Genomic DNA, 10,766 nt, shown 5'->3' with positions numbered 1-10,766 from the left:
CGGCTGGGTCGGAACAGAATGTGTCGCCGTGTTCATCGGGAGGGTTTGGATGGAACAGCCGATAGAAACGAGGCCTGGCGTACCGCAGAACGGAGGAAATGGCCTTGTGTTCGACCGGCCACGTTCGAAACGGGATCCTGTTCATCGGGAGGGGTCTGGCGTACCTCAAAACGAAGGAAACGGACTTCTGTTGAACCTCCTACGGTCGAAACGGGGTCCTGTTGATCGGGAGGGGTGTGGCGTACCGCAAAACAGAGGAAACGGACTTGTGTTGGAGCGCTACAGTCAAAACGGGGGTCTTGTTCAATGGGAGGGGTGTGGCGTACCGCAAAACGGGACTCCACGAGATACTGTTCATCTCCACCGTCGACCTCATCCAGCCTCCACGGGCTACTGTTCATCCACCGTCGACCTCCTCCAGCCTCCACCTGCGACTATTCATCCACGGGCTCCTGTTCATCCAGCCTCCACCGTGCGCTACTCCACCGGTTACTGTTCAACCAGCCCTCTCCACGGGCTCCTGTTCAACCACCCCTCCACGGGCTACTTTTCATCTAGCCCTCCACCGGCTACTGTTCAACCAGCCCTCCACGGGGTCATCCTGTTCATCCAGCCCTCCACGGGGTCCTGTTCATCCAGCCCCAACCGGCTCGATCGATCGGGGTCCTGTTCATCCAGAGGCAACACCACGGGGTCCTGTTCATCCACACCCACCGGGAACTGTTCATCCAAACCCCCCAGCAACACTCACTGTTCATCGAAACCCCCTAGTAGCGTTCACTGTTCAGCCAGAGGCAGCATCGATCGGCTTCGGTTAGCAGCAGTAGCGAAGGAATCGCTCGATCGCTCGGGTTCAGTAACGCGTAGCCTGCAGTGCAATCTGTCGGCATCCTGGACTTGGGGGTATCCAGTCCTGCCTGCCTGCGGCCCACCACATGGCTCCATCGACGGCCTGGTATGGCCCAGCTTCAACATCAACACCACAAGACCCTTGCGAGGGGCCAAGCCTCGCGAGGCGAATGACGCCAAGACCCCCGAAGGAGCTGGCCTCCTCAGGAGGGCTCCTGAGGGACAGAGAGTTCTGTGCAGCTACCTCATGAGGCTCAGCTGACGTGAGCCATGACGACCAAGACCAAGCGGGCGCCAGGCGGGCACCAGGCGGGTGCAGAGCACATGTTTCCTCTTTGGTGGAAGGGAGGCAAGCCACATGCGCGGAGTCCCGAGGAATCAGCCAAAGGGCATTCCGGTGCAACAAGACCAACGCCGCCAGGACGGTAGGACGGAGGCCATCACCGAGCTCACCGCGGCATCACGACAAGAGGCTTTTCGTAGGCGAAGACTACTTTTCTCAGGATAGACTGTACTACTTGTCCCCCTTCAAATCCCGCCGTTGTGGAATCCCTTCCTGCTCATATTTGGGAAGAGGACCAAGGCCACTATAGATAGGACTTAGCCACCACCATAGTAGGGGAGAGATCCATTCCGACCCGAGCACCACACCAGCTCGAGAACACATCACCTCCTGAGGCTTGTTCATCCTTGTACTAGTTCATCCATAGCCCCTTGAGGCAATCCACCACACCACACTGGATTAGGGTATTACACCACAACGGTGGCCGAAAGCAGTATAAATATATGTGTCTTTGTGTCTCAGCGAGCTTGATGCGCTAGGCTAGGGAGGATCGCGAGTAGGAAGGCTAGGAAGGTTGAGATATCCGCACGCACCCCAGAGTTTCAACCTCTCAAGGGTTGCCAGATCCCTAAATCTGACATGTGGCGCGCCAGGTAGGGGTGCATCGGATTCTCTCTTGCATTGTTCGATCCGCCAGTGCTCCGACACCTCCATGGCTGACGCCCTGAGAGCCCACGTCGAGCACTGGGTCATCTAGACCTCCTCGGTAGCACCCACCGGCGAAGAAGACCTCCACTCAGCCCTGCTCGCGGCCCGTGTTCCGCCGAGGGAGAACAGTCGCGGGGGCGCGCGACGTAGCCTTCTCCCCTAGCGCTGCGCCGCAGCCGCGCAGCCGCATGATCTGTGAACTACACTGCAGCAACTGCTCCGCACTCGCGCAGGGAGCAAGCGAACATGCGGGCAGCGGTCATCGTGGCCTGTGAGCTCCTGCGGTGTAGGCTGCTTGAGAGCGGCCGCGACGCCCTGCTGGAGCGGGTCGCCGAACTGCTTGATGCAGCATACAGAGGGGCGGCGCTGTTCTGCACCCTCCCCACGTCGCAGGCTATGGTGGGGGCGTGCGCTCATCCCCGACACAACTGCACGCGCCCTCCAAGGGACCATGAAGAGCCTCTCGACGCCGACCAGCCCCGTGGAGCAACCTGCGCCGCCCCGAACATGCCCCCTTGGCGCGAGGCTGCTTTAGACGATACCACCAGGGGCCTTGCAGGAGTGCCGGCCCCTGGCCAACAGGACCAAAGGATGACAGAAGGGAGTGGGAGCGTTAGGCGGCTAGGCGGCGCCCCTGGTGCGAACAGCCTAGAAGCCTATATTCCCGTCACGATGGATCCAAGGCACGCGCTAGGCGAGCGCCCCAGCCGAACCCCCACGCCAGGCTGGGCGCTGGACATACACGAGGCCGACCTCTCTTTCGAACCACCACCAAGCCCTGCCGACGCTCCCAACAGCGGCAGCCTCTGGGTATAGTTAACGCCGCAGGGGCACGCTTACACTGACCATGGATCGTAGGTAAACCAAGACACGGCGACCACCAGGACCCTCAGGACAGCAGACCCTCCTCAAGAGCACAAAGGATGTTGGGATCAGCGCAGGGGAAGCGCAGCGGCAGGGCCCTCCTCGCACTGCGTGGAGTAGGATCCAGCCTGGAGGTAGGTTCCCTGCCAAGGAAGGCGCCGGCGGGCCCTTCACCTCGGCAGGGGGCCTACGGTCGCCGAGGACACCGTCAGTGTCCCCTTGGCCCCTTGGTCTTGTCCTGGTTTCCGTTCTCCCCAACGGTGGTCAGGAGCGGTGCACGGCGGGGTCCTCGTCAGGCGACATGAAGCAAAGCTCCGGCCTGTGAAGGTCTCCGCGCGTGACACTCTCATGTAATAATGAGTGGGCCTATACACGCCCCGGAGTCTCCTAAGTGCCGCCCTGGCCGGACGATCCAGACGAGGGCTCGGACGATCCGGACAGAGCCCAGACGATCCGGACCCCGGTCCGGATGATCTGGCTAATTCGCCCAAAGACACCCGAAGCTGGACCCCGAAGCCGGACCATCCAGACAGCGACCCGGATCATCCGGACACAAGCTGGACATCCGGACCCCCATCCGGACATCCGGACCTATGCCGCCACCGCCCGCTTCACCAGCTCATTCGGGCTGCCACCTGGATCATCCGAACAGTGCTCGGATCATCCGGTTCACCACCCGGATCATCCGGACCCCGCCTGCGTGTGCATGTTGGGTTGAGGCCCATGTACCCCTTTGCCCCCCTAGCCTATATAAAGGACTCCTCCTCCCCTATTCTAGACTTATCATTGTGATAGCTCATACTTTGAGATAGAGCCTTGCTCATCCATCCGGATCTACTCCATGGTGAGGGACCGACACCTCTTCGGAGAAGATCCTCGTTGGATTCAAGACCTCCTTTCAGAGAAGACCTTCTTCAAGACCTCCTCTCAGAGAAGAACCAGTTACCCTATGTATCGTCCTTTGTTGGATTTGGATCTTGTATCATTTTGTGTCTCGGTGATCTAGCACGTGTGTGACTTTATTCTTATTGGTTGAGTGTTCTCTCTTGTTTTCCCCTCGTTCCCCTCCTCGTGTTTTTCGTGTTCTTGGTAGGATTTCCCTCCAAACATGAAAGATCGGCCTCTAGGGTTCTATCCTACATCAATTCCACATCAAAAATTCTGTTTTTATCATTTACCTACTCGAGGACGAGCATGAATTAAGCTTGGGGATGCTTGATATGTCTCCAATGTATCTATAAATTTTTATTGTTCCATGCTATTATATTATCCATCTAGGATGTTTTATATGCATTTATATGCTTTTTTATGATTTTTGGGACTAACCTATTAACCTAGAGCCCAGTGCCAGTTTCTGTTTTTTCCTTGTTTTTGAGTTTTACAGAAAAGGAATACCAAACAGAGTCCAATTGATGTGCCAATTTTTGATGATTTTTTATGGACCAAAAGAAGCCCCCAAAGTAAAAGAGTTGGGCCAGAAGAGTCCCGAGCTGCCCATGAGGGTGGGGGCGCGCCCACCCCCCTGGGCGCGCCCCTCTATCTCGTGGACGGCTCGGAGACCCCCTGACATGAGACCTATGATACGTCTCCAACGTATCTACTTTTCCAAACACTTTTGCACTTGTTTTGGACTCTAACTTGCATGATTTGAATGAAACTAACCCGGACTGACGCTGTTTTCAGCAGAATCGCCATGATGTTGTTTCATGTGTAGAAAGCAAAAGTTCTTGGAATGTCCTAAAAATCCATGGAGGCACTTTTTTGGAAAATATAAAATACTGGCGAAATAATCAAGACCAGGGGGCCCACACCCTATCCACGTGGGTGGGGGGACGCGCCCCCCTATCTCGTGGGCCCTCTGAGGCTCCGCCGACCTCAACTCCAACTCCATATATTCCGTCTCGCGGAGAAAAAATCAGAGAGAAAGTTTCATCGCGTTTTACGATACGGAGCCGCCGCCAAGCCCTAATCTCTCTCAGGAGGGCTGATCTAGAGTCCGTTCGGTGCTCCGGAGAGGGGGATTCATCGTCATCGTCATCATCAACCATCCTCCATCACCAATTTCATGATGCTCACCGCCGTGCGTGAGTAATTCCATCGTAGGCTTGCTGGATGGTGGTGGGTTGGATGAGATTTACCATGTAATCAAGTTAGTTTTGTTAGGGTTTGATCCCTAGTATCCACTATGTTTTGAGATTGATGTTGCTGTGACTTTGCTATGCTTAATGCTTGTCACTAGGGCCCGAGTACCATGATTTCAGATATGAACCTATTATGTTTTCATGAATATATGTGTGTTCTTGATCCTATCTTCCAAGTCTATAGTCACCTATTATGTGTTATGATTCGACAACCCCGAAGTGACAATAATCGGGATACTTCTCGGTGATGACCATAGTTTGAGGAGTTCATGTATTCACTCTGTGCTAATGCTTTGTTCTGATTCTCTATTAAAAGGAGGCCTTAATATCCCTTAGTTTCCGTTAGGACCCCGCTACCACGGGAGGGTAGGACAAAAGATGTCATGCAAGTTCTTTTCCATAAGCACGTATGACTATTTACGGAATACATGCCTACATTACATTGATGAACTGGAGCTAGTTCCTTGTCACCCTATGTTATAGCTATTACATGAGGAATCGCATCCGACATAATTATCCATCACTGATCCATTGCCTATGAGATTTTCACATATTGTTCTTCGCTTATTTACTTTTCCGTTGCTACTTTTACAATCACTACAAAACCCAAAAACATTACTTTTGCTACCGTTACCTTTATTATCATACTACTTTGCTACTAAATACTTTGCTGCAGATACTAAGTTATCCAGGTGTGGTTGAATTGACAACTCAACTGCTAATACTCAAGAATATTCTTTGGCTCCCCTAATGTCTTATCAATAAATTTGGGTTGAATAGTTTACCCTCGAAAGCTATTGCGATCCCCTACACTTGTGGGTTATCAAGACTAATTTCTGACGCCGTTGCCGGGGAGCATAGCTCTATTCCCTGAGTCACTTGGGATTTATATCTATTGATCACTATGAAGAACTTGAAAGATGTGAAAACTACGATTTATCCCTCAACTACGAGGGGAGGTAAGGAACTGCCATCTAGCTCTGCACTAGATTCTCCTTCTATTTTGAGTAAGCTTGTGACACCTAAACCTGCTACTGCTATGAACTCCGATATGTCGCATGTTATGGATGATGCCACTTCTGCTATCATGATACTTATGATGAAACTACTTCTATGCATGATACTACTTTGCCATTAGGTGAATTTCTTGATGAACAACTTGCTAGGGTTAGAGGGAATGAAATTATTGAAGATGCTATTATTGATGATAGTGATGATGAAAATTCTCCCAATGATTATGAATTGCCTGTTGTTCCTGAGGGTTATGTTATGAATGAAGAAGCTGCTAGAGCTATCTTTGCTTGGAATGATAGATATGATCTTAAAAAAATTATTAGCTAAATGGAAGCAATAGTCTCTTAATGCTAGAATGAAACCTGACCCTGCTTTTGCTACTTCACCTATCTGTGTTACTGATAAGGATTATGAATTCTCTGTTGATCCTGAGATTATTACTTTAGTTGAATCCGATCCTTTTTATGCCCTTGAATGTGAAACTTTTGTGGCACATCTTACCAACTTGAATGTTATAGCTACCCTGTTTTCTCATGATGATAAATCTCGCTATTATTATATCCTTAAGATATTCCCGTTCTCGTTAAAGGGTGATGCTAAGACTTGGTATAATTCTCTTGCTCCTGGTTGTGTGCGTAGTCCCCAGGATATGATTTATTACTTCTCTGCTAAATATTTCCCTGCTCATAAGAAACAAGCTGCCTTGCGGGAAATATATAATTTTGTGCAAATCAAAGAAGAGAGTCTCCCACAAGCTTGGGGGAGGCTTCTCCAATTACTTAATGCTTTGCCTGATCATCCTCTTAAGAAAAATGAAATACTTGATATCTTTTATAATGGACTAACCGATGCTTCCAAGGACTACTTGGATAGTTGTGCTGGTTGTGTTTTCAGGGAAAGAACAGTCGACGAAGATGAATTACTATTGAATAATATGTTGACTAATGAAAATAATTGGACTCTTCCTGAGCCAATTCCTGAACCAATTGAGCCAACTCCTGAGCCTATTCCTAAACCCACTCCGAAGAAGAGAGGTGTTTTATTTCTCAGTCCTGAAGATATGCAAGAGGCAAAGAAATCAATGAAAGAAAATGTATTAAAGCTAAAGATGTTAAGAATTTACCACCTACTGAAGAAATAAATGGTCTTAATATACCGCCTGTTGAAGAACCACATTGTCTTGATAACCCGACACAGGTAGTAAAGGTAAATTATCTCTATAGATATGATAAAGTTGAAATCCCCTCTACTAAATTTCATAGCCCATGCTTAGATGAATTTGATGACTTTATGGCTACACAAGAAAGTTTTAATGCTTATGTTGGTAGAGATTTAAAGCATAATGCTTTCGAGATAGGACGTGTGAGCGATAATATGGCTACAGTTAAAGGTGAACTCAAACTCATTAGCAAATATACTTCTATGGTTGCTACTCAAGCTGAGCAAGTATTCAAATCTCAAAATGATTTGCTTGATGAATTAAATAAGAAAAATGACTTTCATGTTAGAGTGGCTACTAGAACTGGTAGAATGACTCAGGAACCTTTGTATCCTCAAGGCCACCCTAAGAGAATCGAGCAAGATTCTTAGAGAAATAATTTAGAGGCACCTAATTCTTCTAAGAAGAAAAAGAAAAACGATAGGACTTGGCATGCTTCTAGTGAACCTACTGTAGACACACCTGAGAATCCCAATGATATTTCTATTTCTGATGCTGAAACGCAATCAGGTGATGAACATGAACCTAGTGATAATGTTAATGATAATGTTCATGTTGATGCTCAACCTAGCAAAAACAATGAAGTAGATATTGAACCAGTTGTTGATCTTGATAACCCACAATCAAAGAATCAACGTTACGATAAGAGAGATTTTGTTGAAACAAATCAACATAGCCTTCATGGTATTTATGTTCATGGTAGATTATATCCTACTCATGCTTATATTCGGTGTGAATTAGTTTTAATGCATGTTTATGATTGTTGTCGCTCTCTCAGTTGGTCGCTTCCCAGTCTTTTGCTAGCCTTCACCTGTACTATGCGGGAATACTGCTTGTGCATCCAAACTCCTTAAACCCAAAAGTTGTTCCATATGAGTCCACCATACCTTCCTATATGCGGTATCTACCTGCCGTTCCAAGTAAATTTGTATGTGCCAAACTCTAAACCTTCAAATGAAATTATGTTTTGTATGCTCGAACAGCTCATGTTACAACTAGGGCTGCCTATATCTTCCAAGCTAGGTGGGTTATTCTCAAGAGGAGTGGACTCCGCTCCTCATTCACGAGAAAGGGCCGGTAACCGGGATGCCCAGTCCCATGATCCAAAAAGATCAAAGCAAATCAAAATAATTAAACAAAACTCCCCCCAGGGCTGTTGTTAGTTGGAGGCACTCATTGTTTCGAGCATAAACCTTTACCATTCTGTTTGGGAACTGCCTATAATGCATGTAGTATGGAAGATACAGCCATCTCATAGTTGTTGTGTTGACAGCGAAAGTATGCCGCTCAAAATGTTATTCAATATCTATTTTAAAATCGAGCTCTGGCACCTCTACAAATCCCTGCTTCCCTCTGCGAAGGGCCTATCTATTTACTTTTATGTTTAGTCATCACCCTTCTTATTAAAAAGCACCCGCTGGAGAGCACACTGTCATTTGCATTCATTACTATTGGTTTATATTGAGTATGACTTGGCTGGATCTCTTTTACCATGAATTACAATATTTAGTCAGTCCTTGATCTTTAAAGGTGCTCTGCATTTATATTTTGCGGTCTCAGAAAGGGCTAGCGAGATACCATTTTGTTATATCATGTTATGGTTGTTTTGAGTAAGTGTTGTCATCCAGGTTTTATTATTATGGCTCGCTAGCTGATTATGCTATTGATATGAGTAATTGTGAGACCTGGGTGTTATTATGAGTATGGTTAGTTCTTAATATTTGCTGAAACCTGAATGATGGTTTTGCATGTTTACAACAACAAGAGCAAACAGAGTTTGTAAAAGTTTTTGTTTATCACTTTCAGTTTATCAGCTTAATTGATTGAGGACAAGCAAAGATTTAAGCTTGGGGGAGTTGATACGTCTCCAACGTATCTACTTCTCCAAACACTTTTGCCTTTGTTTTGGACTCTAACTTGCATGATTTGAATGAAACTAACCCGGACTGACGCTGTTTTCAGCAGAACTGCCATGATGTTGTTTTATGTGTAGACAGCAAAAGTTCTCAGAATGTCCTAAAAATCCACGGAGGCACTTTTTGGAAAATATAAAAAATACTGGCGAAAGAATCAAGACCAGGGGCCCCACACCCTATCCACGAGGGTGGGGGGCGTGCCCTCCCCCTGGGTGCGCCCCCCTGTCTTGTGGGCCCCCTGAGCTCCGCCGACCTCAACTCCAACTCCATATATTCCGTCTCGCGGAGAAAAAAATTAGAGAGAAAGTTTCATCGCTTTTTACGATACGGAGCCGCCGCCAAGCCCTAATCTCTCTCGGGAGGGCTGATCTGGAGTCCGTTCTAGGCTCCGGAGAGGGGGATTCGTCACCGTCGTCATCATCAACCATCCTCCATCACCAATTTCATGATGCTCACCGCCGTGCGTGAGTAATTCCATCGTGGGCTGGCTGGACGGTGATGGGTTGGATGAGATTTACCATGTAATCAAGTTAGTTTTGTTAGGGTTTGATCCCTAGTATCCAATATGTTCTGAGATGGATGTTGCTATGACTTTGCTATGCTTAATGCTTGTCACTAGGGCCCGAGTGCCATGATTTTAGATCTGAACCTCTTATGTTTTCATGAATATATGTGTGTTCTTGATCCTATCTTGCAAGTCTATAGTCACCTATTATGTGTTATGATCCGACAACCCCGAAGTGACAATAATCGGGATACTTCTCGATGATGACCATAGTTTGAGGAGTTCATGTATTCACTATGTGCTAATGCTTAGTTCCGGTTCTCTATTAAAAGGAGGCCTTAATATCCCTTAGTTTCCGTTAGGACCCCGCTGCCACGGGAGGGTAGGACAGAAGATGTCATGCATGTTCTTTTCCATAAGCCCGTATGACTATTTACGGAATACATGCCTACATTACATTGATGAACTGGAGCTAGTTCTGTGTCACCCTATGTTATAGCTATTACATGAGGAATCGCATCCGACATAATTATGCATCACTGATCCATTGCCTACGAGCTTTTCACATATTGTTCTTTGCTTATTTACTTTTCCGCTGCTACTGTTACAATCACTACAAAACACAAAAACATTACTTTTGCTACCATTACCTTTATTATCATACTACTTTGCTACTAAATACTTTGCTGCAGATACTAAGTTATCCAGGTGTGGTTGAATTGACAACTCAACTGCTAATACTCAAGAATATTCTTTGGCTCCCCTTGTGTCGAATCAATAAATTTGGGTTGAATACTTTACCTTCGAAAGCTGTTGCGATCCCCTACACTTGTAGGTTATCAACCTACGCCAAAAATTCCTATAAAAACAAAAACCTCCAGAAAATAACCTAGATCGGGAGTTCCGCTGCCACAAGCCTCTGTAGCCACCAAAAACCAATCGGGGCCCTGTTCCGGCACCCTGTCGGAGGGGGGATCCCTCACCGGTGGCCATCTTCATCATCCCGACGCTCTCCATGACGAGGAGGGTGTAGTTCACCCTCGGGGCTAAGGGTACGTACCAGTAGCTATGTGTTTGATCTCTCTCTCGTGTTCTTGATTTGGCATGATCTTGATGTATCGCGTGCTTTGCTATTATAGTTGATCTTATGACGTTTCTCCCCCTCTACTCTCTTGTAATGGATTGAGTTTTCCCTTTGAAGTTATCTTATCAGGTTGAGTCTTTAAGGATTTGAGAACACTTGATGTATGTCTTGCATGTGCTTATC

Source organism: Triticum dicoccoides, chromosome 6B (genome assembly GCF_002162155.2).
Source record: "Triticum dicoccoides isolate Atlit2015 ecotype Zavitan chromosome 6B, WEW_v2.0, whole genome shotgun sequence".
NCBI classification, from domain to species: Eukaryota; Viridiplantae; Streptophyta; class Magnoliopsida; order Poales; family Poaceae; genus Triticum; species Triticum dicoccoides.
This window is presented reverse-complemented; position numbering follows the sequence as displayed.